Below are 13,284 nucleotides of genomic sequence, written 5' to 3' on the forward strand. Positions count from 1 at the left end.
TCAAAGACTTTGTTAGCTATTGTGTATTTGTATTTGTCGATTTTAATGTTATGACTTTGTGAAATAGTATGGTAATATTTTTTTTGAATTGACTGAAAAAACCGAACAAACCGAACCAAACCAAACCGATTTTAATTGGTTTGGTTTGGTTCGGATGGCTTAAATAAAAAAACCGAACCAAACCGAACCGCAGTTTAATAAAACGATTGGATCGGATGGCTTTTCTCTTAAAAACCGAACCAAACCGCACCGCGAACACCCCTAATCAGAGCAACCAAGAATGAGACAACCTCTTCAGAATAAAAGATTAAACTCAGTTGATAAATATCGAAGTATGCATATGAAACTCAGTATCCAAGAATGAGACAACCTCTTCAGAATATCAGATTAAATTCAGTTGATAAATATCCAATTATGCATATGAAACTCAGTATATTTCTATTCATATTAATTTTTTTTTACAAATTTATAACTATGAAAAAGTAGAAACTATAAGTATATTGAGCATACTTTTTATGTTTATGCAAATAATGATCGAAATATTCTCCAAAATAACCAGAGAATTTATGATATAGAAAGTGGTTCAAGACTTAAAGAACGAGGACAGATTAATGAACCATCAAGTAGTAACTTTTTATAAAAAAAACTCTGAAGTTGTAATGTACCCGAGCCATGGGTGGACTAACATTGTTTGTTGTCGCAGTGACAGTTGTGACAAAAAAGAAGAGACAAACTAAAAACTGGGAAAATAAAGAAAAGGAGAATATTGTAACAAGTACCGAGCTTTCTCCCTCACAAACAGTCAGCACACTTGGATGATTAATCAACAATATGACACCGTTTCTATAGAATTCAGCCTCTAAAAGTACCATCCCAGGTTTCTAGATTTCATTTAGCGAATATTTAGATGTTTCATAAATCCTTGAAGTTGAGAAGTACATATGAAAGATGGATTTAATATGTTCAATACCAGTCAATGTGAGTAAGCTTATGTCTTTTCTAACTTGCTTTGATTTATAGAGATATAAATGAAATCAGTGGGCATTACAATAATTTTATAATTACAACACAACACATTATTAGTATTGAGTAAGAATACATTATTAGTGTAATAAAACTAATTGAAAGAATTATTTTACTAAGTATCTTAATTTTAAGTTAATTTAAAACCCAAAAAATGTTATTTGATTTTAATATATATGCCCATTGCACATATGTGAAGATCACTAAATTATGTTAAAGACATTGTAGTTGAGAATTGTTGACAACATAAAATTATAGTGAATTAAACTGATTGGCAGAAGAAGCAAAGAATTGGAGAAGAGAAAGGGCATTGAAGCTTGCTGGAAAGAGGAGTCCCTTTAGAGAATACAATCCCCTCGGTGAATGGAAATTTCATAGACATTGAATAGACATAAATAAGAACAAACTGCTTATAATAGAAGAAATTTGTGTATGTCTCAGAAAAATAGTAATAGTTTCATTAACTTAACCTCTGCAGGTACTGCATCAACAGTTACAATGATAGACACTTCAAAATAGCAGGCTGATATAGGTTTTACAAATAATATATAATTTTTTTTTGTTTACTTTTTTAAGTAATTACTGCAAATATTTTGCTAATGTTGTCATATTTGTTTATATCAATTTGTACAGCTGAAGATGGTCCCAACCGAGGTAGTTGCACAAACAATTCTAACTTAGATACTAACAAAACTACATGTGCAACCAATGTAATGTCAAACACAATGACTATGCACAACACACAAAAAGGCTCTCCTAATTAAAGCAATTGGTCTATGGGTAAGTGGTTTTACTTTTTATATTTAAATGGTTATTTTAGCACATGTAAGTGTGACTACTATGTCGTTGGTTTGTAACATACTTAAAAGTGGGGTTGGGATTTGGGTGGAGGACCCTAGTCAAGATATCAAGTTATATACACTTTAGAAATTTTTATACAATAATATAGGACACAGCTGCAAGTTATTGAGTTACAAAGCAAAGCTAAGAATAGGTTACATTGAATTGTTTGGGTAATACAAGAAAACTTATATTATAGTGTATTTGAGTCACTTTATAATTCTAGGATTTGAAACCAAACAAATAGAAATGCAATAAAAATATATGATATATAAATTCTAATTTATATAGGGATGAATATAATTTTGATTGAAAGTTCTCTTTAAAACAAAATGGATATTGTGAAGTGGAACACTGAGAATGAAATAAATCAACATATGTATGCATCACTTATCCAAATGAAGATGTAACTAAAAGAATTTCGTTCAAATGTACTTATCGATCATCATGTTTAGAAACATATATAACATGGAACAAAAGTTTTAAAGAATTTTGATATCTTTATATGGTTATGGTAGTGCACTAAACATATTTGCCAATTTAGAAGAAACAAAGAATGCAAGGAAGGAGAGAGGGTTCATACTTGCTGGCAAGAGGAAGCTCATAAATAAAATAGTCATACGTGGTAAGCTTTCGAAGAAATTTTTTTATTCCTATAAATTTAAATTGTGTTATCTAGATTTCATATAGATTCATAAATAGAGGATCCAAATTGGTAAACTAAATTGAAAATCATGATTGGGGTTTGTTCTATTAGTTTGAGAATGTTATTTTCAGAAATTAATTCATAAAAGGCAACTAAATCACATCTTTGATAATCTTAGTTAAAAAGGATTAGAACTCATAATTTTCATAATAGTTAGATATTTTTGGATGATTGAATGTAAAATTTAAATGATTGGAAAATAATAAAAATTTAAGGATCTAATTAGAATAACTGAGACTTTGATTTTAATATTATGAAATAAAGCAAAATTATTTTGATCATTTTAGAATTTTAAATTATAATAATGATGTTAAGTTAATGAATAAAAATTTTTATATGTAAGAATAAATATACAATTATTTATCTATTTTATTTAAGTAGTTTAATTTTGCAGAAGAAATAATTTAAAATACAGGTTTAATTCTTTTATAACTAAAAATTTATAATTTATTTTTTATTATTCTTATTTCAATGGCATAAAAATTATAAGATTTTAGCACAAAAAAATAATTTTGCATAACTTTTCTTTAAAAAAAATGATATATTACACTTTTTCGCTTTCAAGTTAAAACAAAGCTGCAAAACAACAAAAGGCACTTTGCCAAGCTACTAATCCATGATACATAAGGCTGTCTGAAGTTAGAGTAAACTACAAATTGAATTAGTGTTACCTTTGTATCATTTATTAAAGAAATGCAAAATTAATTTGATTGCTTTAAATTTTTAACTATAATAATAATGGTAAGTTAATTAATAAAAGAAATTTAAACGTCAGAATAAATATACAATTTTAGGCTAACATCCTTTTCCTCCAGTTGAAATAAGAATTTTATGCATAGAAATTAATGATATTAGTGGTGGTGCACGAAATTGTGATCTCAATGGCGCCAACAACTTGGTACGCACAATTGTAATCTCAACTCTTTTTTACAACTTTGCACAACTAACCAGCAAGTGCACTACGTCGTCCAAGTAATAAACCTTACGTGAGTAAGGATCGATCCCACGGAGATTGTCAGCTTGAAGCAAGCTATGGTCACCTTGTAAATCTCAGTCAGGCGGATTCAAATGGTTATGGAGTTTTGATAATTAAAATATAAATAAACATAAAATAAAAATAGAGATACTTATATAATTAATTGGTGGGAATTTCAGATAAGCGTATGGAGATTCATTGTTCATTCTGAATCTCTGCTTTTCTATTGCCTTCATCCAATCCTTCATACTCCTTTCTATGATAAGCTGTATATTGGGTGTCACCGTTGTCAATGGCTACTTCCTATCATCTCGGTGAAAATGGTCCTCTACGGTTTCTGTACGGCTAATCAACTGTCGGATTTCTCGTATCGGATGAAAAATACCATGCACAGATATCGTATGGCTAATGAGCTATTGGTTCTCGATCATGTAGGAATAGGATTTACTATCCTTTTGCGTCTGTCATTACACCCTACAGTCGCGAGTTTGAAACTCGTCACAGTCATCCCTTCCCAAATCCTACTCGGAATACCACAGACAAGGTTTAGACTTTCCAGATCTTGGAAATTCCGCCAATGGATTCTAGCCTATACCACGAAGATTCTAATCTCAGATTCAGATGCCCCATTGTCAGAGGGGAGTCGATGTGAATCGTTGATTAAAAACCCAAGAGATATACATTCAAGCTTGTTTTCATGTAGAACGGAAGTGGTTGTCAATCACGCGTTCATGAGTGAGAATAGTAATGAGTGTCACATAATCATCACATTCATCATGTTCTTGTGTGTGAATGAATATCTTAGAATAAGAATAAGCATGAATTGAATAGAAGAATAATAGTACTTTGCATTAATACTCGAGGAACAGCTGAGCTCCATACCTTAATCTATCGTGTGTAGAAACTCCACCGTTGAAAATACATAAGTGAAGATGGTGTTCATTAGCTTCGTCCCCAGAGAGAGAACCAGAATAACCAAGACCTTGGTCGAAGGACTAAACGTGCAAAGATGTGAGTACACTAGTAAAAAGTCCTATTTATACTAAACTAGTTACTAGGGTTACAGAAATAAGTAAATGATGCAGAAATCTACTTATGGGCCCACTTGGTGTGTGTTTGGACTGAGCATTGAAGCTTTCGTGTGTAGAGACTTCTCTTGGAGTTAAACGCCAGTTTGTAACTTGTTTCTGGCGTTTGACTCTAGCTTGCAACTTATTTCTGGCGTTTAACGCCAGAATAGGGCAGAAAGCTGGCGTTGAACGCCAGTTTGTGTTGTTTAAACTCAGAAAAAGTATGAACTATTATATATTTCTATAAAGCCCTAGATGTCTACTTTCCAACGCAATTGAGATCGCGCTATCTGGGTTTCTGTAACTCCAAAAATTCCATTTTGAGTGCAGCGAGGTCAGAATCCAACAGCATCAGTAGTCCTTTTTCAGCCTGTGAATCAGATTTTTGCTCAGGTCCCTCAATTTCAGCCAAAAAATACTTGAAATCACAGAAAAATACACAAACTCATAGTAAAGTCCAGAAATGTGAATTTTGCTTAAAAAATAATAAAAATATACTAAAAAGTGAATAAAACATACTAAAAACTATATGAAAATAATGCCAAAAAGCGTATAAATTATCCGCTCATCACAACACCAAACTTAAATTGTTGCTTGTCCCCAAACAACTAAAAACAAAATAGGATAAAAAGAAGAGAATATACAATGAATCTCACAATATCAATGAAACTTAGTCCCAATTAGATGAGCGGAGTTAGTAGCTTTTTGCCTCTGAATAGGTTTGGCATCTCACTTTATCCTTTGAAATTCAGAATGATTGGCATCTATAGGAACATAGAATTTTAGATAGTGTTATTGATTCTCCTAGTTCAGTACGTTGATTCTTGAACACAACTACTTTATGAGTCTTGGTTGTGGCCCTAAGCACTTTTGTTTTCCAGTATTACCACCGGATACATAAATGCCACAGACACATAACTGGGTGAACCTTTTCAGATTGTGACTTAGCTTTGCTAAAGTCCCTAGTTAGAGGTGTCCAGATTTCTTAGGCACACTCTTTTACTTTGGATCATGACTTTAACCACTCAGTCTCAAGCTTTTCACTTGGACCTTCATGCCACAAGCACATGGTTAGGGACAACTTGATTTAGCCGCTTAGGCATAGATTTTATTTCCTTGGGCCCTCCTATCCATTGATGCTAAAAGACTTGGATCCTTTTTACCCTTGCCTTTTGGTTTAAAGGGCTATTGTCTTTTTCTGCTTGCTTTTTCTTTTTCTTTCTTTCTCTTTTTTTTTGCCATTTTTTTTCGCAAGCTTTGTTATTCACTGCTTTTTCTTGCTTCAAGAATCAATTTCATGATTTTTTAGATTATCAATAACATTTCTCTTTGTTCATCATTCTTTCAAGAGCCAACAATTTTAACATTCATAAACTTCACTATAAAAAATATGCACTGTTCAAGCATTCATTCAGAAAACAAAAAGTATTGCCACGACATCAACATAATTAAACTAATTTCAAGATAAAATTTGAAATCTAAGTACTTCTTGTTCTTTTGTAATTAGGCACATTTTCCATTTAAAAAAGGTGAAGGATTCATGGAATTATTCATAGCTTTTAAGACATAGACACTAGACACTGATGATCATGTAGTGAAGACACAAACATGGATAACACATAAAGCATAAAGTCGAAAAACAAAAAAATAAGAACAAGAAAATTAAAGAATGGGTCCACCTTAGTGATGGCGGCTAGTTCTTCCTCTTGAAGATCTAATGGAACGCCTAAGCTCCTCTATGTCTCTTCCTTGCCTTTGTTGCTCCTCCATCATAGCTCTTTGATCTTCTCTAATATCATAGAGAATGATGGAGTGCTCTTGGTGCTCCACCCTTAGTTGGTCCATGTTGTAACTCAAAAGCCTTCCAAAGAGGTGTTGAGTTGCTCCCAATAGTTGTGTGGAGGAAAATGCATCCCTTGAGGCTTCTCAGGAATTTCATGAGGAACATGCTCTTGTTGAGGTCCATGAGTGGGCTCTCTTATTTGCTCCATCCTTTTCTTAGTGATGGGCTTGTCCTCTTCAATGAGGATGTCTCTTTCTATGTCAATCCCAGCCAAATTGCATAGGTGACAAATAAGATGAGGAAAGGCTAACCTTGCCAAGGTGAATGACTTGCCAGCCACCTTGTAGAATTCTAGAGGTATGATCTCATGAACTTTCACTTCCTCCCCAATCATGATACTATGGATCATGATGGCCCGATCCACAGTCACTTCAGATCGATTGCTTGTAGGAATAATGGAGCATTGGATGAACTCCAACCATCCTCTAGCCACAGGCTTAAGGTCTGGTCTTCTCAATTTAACCGGTTTGCCTCTTGAGTCTCTTTTCCATTGAGCTCCTTCCACACATATGTCCATGAGGACTAGGTCTAAACTTTGATCAAAGTTGACCCTTCTAGTGTAGGGGCGTGCATTTTCTTGCATCATTGGCAAGTGGAACGCCAACCTTACATTTTCCGGACTAAAATCTAAGTATTTTCCCTGAACCATTGTAAGCCAATTCTTTGGATTCAGGTTTATACTTTGATCATGATTCCTAGTGATCTATGCATTGGCATAGAACTCTTGAACCATTAAGATTCCGACTTGTTGAATAAGGTTGGTAAGAACTTTCCAACCTCTTCTTTGGATTTTATGTCGGATCTCCAGATACTCATTTTTCTTGAGCATGAAAGGGACCTCAGGGATCACCTTCTTCTTGGCCACAACTTCATAGAAGTGGTCTTGATGGACCTTTGAGATGAATCTCTCCATCTCTCATGACTCGGAGGTGGAAGCTTTTGCCTTCTCTTTCCTCTTTCTAGAGGTTTCTCCGGCCTTAGGTTCCATAAATAGTTATGAAAAAACAAAAAGCAATGCTTTTACCACACCAAACTTAAAAGGTTTGCTCGTCCTCGAGCAAAAGAAGAAAGAAAGAAGGGGAAGAAGAAGAAAAAGGAGGAGAAGGGTAGAGAGGTAGGTTCGGCCAAGGGGTTAGGAGAGGGTTTGTGATGTGTGAAAATGAAGGAGTGAAGAGGAGTTTTTATAGGAAAAGAGAAGGACGATGGCCGAATGGAATTGGGTGGGTTTGGGAGGGAAAAGTGTTTGAATTTGAAAGTGAAGTAGGTAGAGTTTTTGGGGAAGAGGGATGGAGGTGATTGGTGAAGAGAATATAGGGAAAATAATAGAATTTGATAGGTGAGTGGTGTTATAGAGATGTGTGAGCGGGGAGAGAGAGGTGGGGTAGGTGTTCCGATGGTTACCTGAAATTGTAGGTTGATCTCGGATGAGATCTTCTGTGTTGGTCGGAGCCGCGTGTCTGGCAGGTGTACGGCGGCCGGGGCTGGTGTGTCCGACTTGTTGGACTTGGTGGTGGTGCTGATCCTTCGTCCCCGGAGGGTGGGAGTACCTGCAAGGGACTTCGATGCTTAAGTTAGTAAGGGTATTAAGCAGGTATTGAGTAGAATCAGAGTATGAGTTATATCTGGGTGCTCCAGTGTATTTATAATGGTGAGATGTGACCTTCTGTGGATAAGATAAGTTAGTTATCTTATCTTATCTTTAAGTGAGGTCATCTTTAAGGGAACCGCCTTTATCTCTATGGGCTTGGGCTGCCCTTGGATTTGGGACGTGTTCCTCTATTTGGGCCCTTTGTTTGGGCTTTCCTGTTACTTGGCCGAGATCTTTTGAGAAGAGGTCGGGTTGTCCTGACCTGAAGAGGTCGGTCGCTTTGTCTGTAGAACATCCCGGGTCGGACAGCTCGACCCAGGGTATGAACAGTGCCCCTGTTTGAGCTCAGTCTTCTTTTTTGAGGCCGAGTCCTTGACTTCGGTCCTTCTTTGGTGAAGCCGAACTCAAGCATTTTGTCGATTCCTTTGTATCAGTTTTGAATGTAGAACGTTTCCTTTAGAAGACGCGCGCTTTTACACCGGCGCTTTTTTGGGAACGTGCAAGGGTTTAATGCTTTTAATTTTGAGAATTAATTGCCCCGTTTCTCCTAGGCTCTTTACTTTGGATTTTGAAAAAACCTGAAAACGGTTTCTCTCCTTTTGCTCTTTCGTAACTTCTTTTCTCAGTTCTCTCCACTCTCTATTTTTTCACTTCTGCTTTCCTTTTGTTGCAGCGTCATTTGGTGTTTTTCAGGCGCTTGGGATCTTGCATTTCGACATTACTCCTATTCGCATTCTTTGTGAGAAGGCATTTTGATGAGCGGATAATTTGTACGCTTTTTGGCATTGTTTTTAGTATGTTTTTAGTATGTTCTAGTTAGTTTTTAGTATATTTTTATTATTTTTTAGTTAAAATTCACTTTTCTGGACTTTACTATGAGTTTGTGCGTTTTTCTGTGATTTCAGGTATTTTCTGGCTGAAATTGAGGGACCTGAGCAAAAATCTGATTCAGAGACCAAAAAGGACTGCAGATGCTGTTGGATTCTGACCTCCCTGCACTCGAAGTGGATTTTCTGGAGCTACAGAAGCCCAATTGGCGCGTTCTCAACGGCGTTGGAAAGTAGACATCCTGGGCTTTCCAGCAATATATGATAGTCTATACTTTGCCCAAGATTTGATGGCCCAAATCGGCGTTCAAAGTCACCCTCAGGAATTCCAGCGTTAAACGCCGGAACTGGCACAAGAATGGGAGTTAAACGCCCAAACTGGCACCAAAGCTGGCGTTTAACTCCAAGAAGAGTCTCTACACGAAAATGCTTCAATGCTCAGCCCAAGCACACACCAAGTGGGCCCGGAAGTGGATTTTTATGTCATTTACTCATATCTGTAAACCCTAGGCTACTAGTTTTCTATAAGTAGGACCTTTTACTATTGTAATCTCATCTTGGTTCTTCTGGTTCCCTCTCTGGGACCGAAGCCAATGATCACTCTTGTTCTTATGTATTTTCAACGGTGGAGTTTCTACACACCATAGATTAAGGTGTGGAGCTCTGCTGTACCTCGAGTATCAATGCAATTACTATTGTTCTTCTATTCAATTCCGCTTGTTCTTGTTCTAAGATATCACTTGTTCTTCAACTTGATGAATGTGATGATCCGTGACACTCATCATCATTCTCACCTATGAACGTGTGACTGACAACCACCTCCGTTCTACCTTTGATTGGGTGAATATCTCTTGGATTCCTGATACACGATGCATGGTTGATCGCCTGACAACCGAGCGCTCGCCTGACAAACGAGCCAGCCATTCCGTGAGATCAGAGTCTTCGTGGTATAGGCTAGAACTGATGGCGGCATTCAAGAGAATCCGGAAGGTCTAACCTTGTCTGTGGTATTCTGAGTAGGATTCAATGATTGAATGACTGTGACGTGCTTCAAACTCCTGAGGGCGGGGCGTTAGTGACAGACGCAAAAGAATCACTGGATTCTATTCCGGCCTGATCGAGAACCGACAGATGGATAGCCGTGCCGTGACAGGGTGCGTTGAACATTTCCACTGAGAGGATGGGAGGTAGCCATTGACAACGGTGAAACCCTTGCTTGAGCTTGCCATGGAAAGGAGTAAGAAGGATTGGATGAAGACAGTAGGAAAGCAGAGAGACGGAAGGGAAGGCATCTTCATACGCTTATCTGAAATTCCTACCAATGAATTACATAAGTATCTCTATCTTTATCCTTATGTTTTATTCGCATATCACCATACCCATTTGAGTTTGCCTGACTAAGATTTACAAGGTGACCATAGCTTGCTTCATACCAACAATCTCTGTGGGATCGACCCTTACTCGCGTAAGGTTTATTACTTGGACGACCCAGTACACTTGCTGGTTAGTTGTGCAAAGTTGTGTTTATGCCATGGTATTGAATACCAAGTTTTTGGATTCATTACCGGGGATTATTTGAGTTGTGAAAAGTATTGATCACAATTTCGTGCACCAAGTTTTTGGCGCCGTTGCCGGAGATTGTTCGAGTTTTCGGCAAGCTTTTGGTCCGGTAACATCAGTGCCAAATATCTGATCCGGCAACAGCACCAAGTTTTTGGCGCCGTTGCCGGGGATTGTTGAGTTTGGACAACTGAAGGTTCATCTTGTTGCTTAGATTAGGTATTTTTTTTTCGGAATTCTTGAAGATGAATTCTAGAGTTTCATGATGATTTGTTGAAGTCTGGCTGGCTGAGAGGCCATGTCTAATTTCATTGGACCGAGGTTTCAACTTATCATCACAAGAGCTTGTTGATTTCTATCAATCTTGCTGTTGGAGCAGTGATCTGCTAAGGCTTGGCTGGCCATTGGCCATGTCTAGTGTTTTGGACCGAAGCTTTCTTTGAAAGCTTGGCTGGCTGTGAAGCCATGTCTAATTCCTGGACCGGAGTCTTAGACTAAACATTGCATGATTCCTGGAATTCTCATTAAGAATTTTGATACCTTTATTTTCTTTTTCCACTTAATTTTCGAAAAAGCACAAAAAAATTACAAAATCATAAAATCAAAAATATTTCTTGTTTGAGTCTAGTGTCTCATCTTAAGTTTGGTGTCAATTGCATGCATTCATTCATGTGTCCTAAGTGATTTTCAAGTTATTCTTGATGATTTACTTTCTCTGATCTTTGAAATTCTCTTGACTTGAGTGTTTTATGTGTCTCATATGCATTCTCATTTTGTTAGTGTCAGTAGTATACAAACTGCTAAGTTTGGTGTCTTGCATGCATTGTTATTTGATTTTAGTTGCATTTTGATTATTCCTCATTATTAAAAATCCAAAAATATTTTTAATTTGTGTCTTTTCAAGTCAATAATACAGAGAATTGAAGATTCAGAACATACAGCAGAGGAATTGCACAGAAAAAGCTGGGCGTTCAAAACGCCCAGTGAAGAAGGACAGACTGGCGTTTAAACGCCAGCCAGGGTACCTGGTTGGGCGTTTAACGCCCAAAAGGGTATAGTTTTGGGCGTTAAACGCCAGAATGTGCACCATTCTGGGCGTTTAACGCCAGGATGGCACAAGAGGGAAGATTCTGTTTTCAATGCAATTTTTTTCAAGTTTTCAAAGTTTTTCAAAACCAAATCTTTTTCAAATTATATCTTTTCAATCATATGTTTTCAAAATTGATTTCTTTCTATTTTCAAAGAATACTTGCTATCAATTAATGATTTGATTCAACATATCAAGTATGTTGCCTTTTCTGTTGAGAGAGGTTTAATGTCTGAATCATATCTTTTCTTGATAGCCAAGTCATTAATTTTCAAAATCAATTTTTTTTTTAAAATGTTTTTCAAATCATATCTTCTCAATCACATCTTTTTAAAACCAATCATATCTTCTTAACCACATCTTTTTCAAAATAGTTTTCAATCAAATCTTTTTTATTTCTAATTTCAAAATCTTTTTCAAAAATCACTTGATTTCTTTTCCACTTTCATTTTCGAAAATCAATTAGTGTTTTTTTTCAAAAATGTTTTCAAAATCTTTTACTTAATTTTCGAAAATTACTTCCCTTCTTCTCACATCCTTCTATTTATGGACTAACACTATTCCTTAATGCAAATTCGAACTCCATCTTCTTTGATAAGTTCGAATTTTCTACTTCTGTCTTCTATTTTTCTTTTCCTCTGACACCTAAAGGAATCTCTATACTGTGACATAGAGGATTCCACATTTTCTTGTTCCCTTCTCTTTCTTATGAGCAGGAGCAAGGACAAAAGCATTCTTGTTGAGGCTGATCCTGAACCTGAAAGGACCTTGAAGCGAAAGCTAAGAGAAGCCAAAGCACAACTCTCTGTAGAGGACCTAACAGAAATCTTCAAAGAAGAAGAACCTATGGCAGCCGAAAACAACAACAATGCCAACAATGCAAGGAAGGTGTTGGGTGACTTTACTGCACCTACTCCCGACTTTTATGGGAGAAGCATCTCTATCCCTGCCATTGGAGCAAACAACTTTGAGCTTAAGCCTCAATTAGTTTCTCTAATGCAACAGAATTGCAAGTTCCATGGACTTCCATTGGAAGATCCTCATCAGTTTTTAGCTGAATTCTTGCAAATCTGTGACACTGTCAAGACCAATGGGGTTGACCCTGAGGTCTACAGACTTATGCTATTCCCTTTTACTGTAAGAGACAGAGCTAGGATATGGTTGGACTCACAACCTAAAGAAAGCCTGAACTCTTGGGAAAAGCTAGTCAATGCCTTCTTGGCAAAGTTCTTTCCACCTCAAAAATTGAGTAAGCTTAGAGTGGAAGTCCAAACCTTCAGACAGAAGGAAGGAGAATCCCTCTATGAAGCTTGGGAAAGATACAAACAATTAATCAGAAAGTGTCCTTCTGATATGCTTTCTGAATGGAGCATCATAGGTATTTTCTATGATGGTCTCTCTGAACTATCCAAAATGTCTTTGGATAGCTCTGCTGGAGGCTCTCTTCATTTGAAGAAGACGCCTACAGAAGCTCAAGAACTAATTGAAATGGTTGCAAATAACCAATTCATGTACACTTCTGAAAGGAATCCTGTGAACAATGGGACTAGTCAGAAGAAAGGAGTTCTTGAGATTGACACTCTGAATGCCATATTGGCTCAGAACAAAATATTGACTCAACAAGTCAATATGATTTCTCAAAGTCTGTCTGGAATGCAAAATGCACCAAGCAGTACTAAGGAAGCTTCATCTGAGGAAGAAGCTTATGATCCTGAGAACCCTTCAATGGAAGAGGTGAATTACATGGGAGAACCCTATGGAAAC

The 13,284-nt window shown here is 36.6% G+C and overlaps 1 non-coding gene across 1 annotated transcript; it reads right to left on the reverse strand.

Annotated features, from left to right (window-relative positions):
- Positions 1–12,771: 12,771 nt before the first annotated feature.
- On the reverse strand, positions 12,772–12,879 carry LOC112799373 (small nucleolar RNA R71). The gene has a single exon (XR_003200952.1). It is a non-coding gene; the product is annotated as a small nucleolar RNA R71 (small nucleolar RNA).
- Between the last annotated feature and the right edge of the window lie 405 nt (positions 12,880–13,284).

The sequence above is a fragment of the Arachis hypogaea genome, chromosome 4, assembly GCF_003086295.3.
Source record: "Arachis hypogaea cultivar Tifrunner chromosome 4, arahy.Tifrunner.gnm2.J5K5, whole genome shotgun sequence".
Classification (NCBI taxonomy): Eukaryota; Viridiplantae; Streptophyta; class Magnoliopsida; order Fabales; family Fabaceae; genus Arachis; species Arachis hypogaea.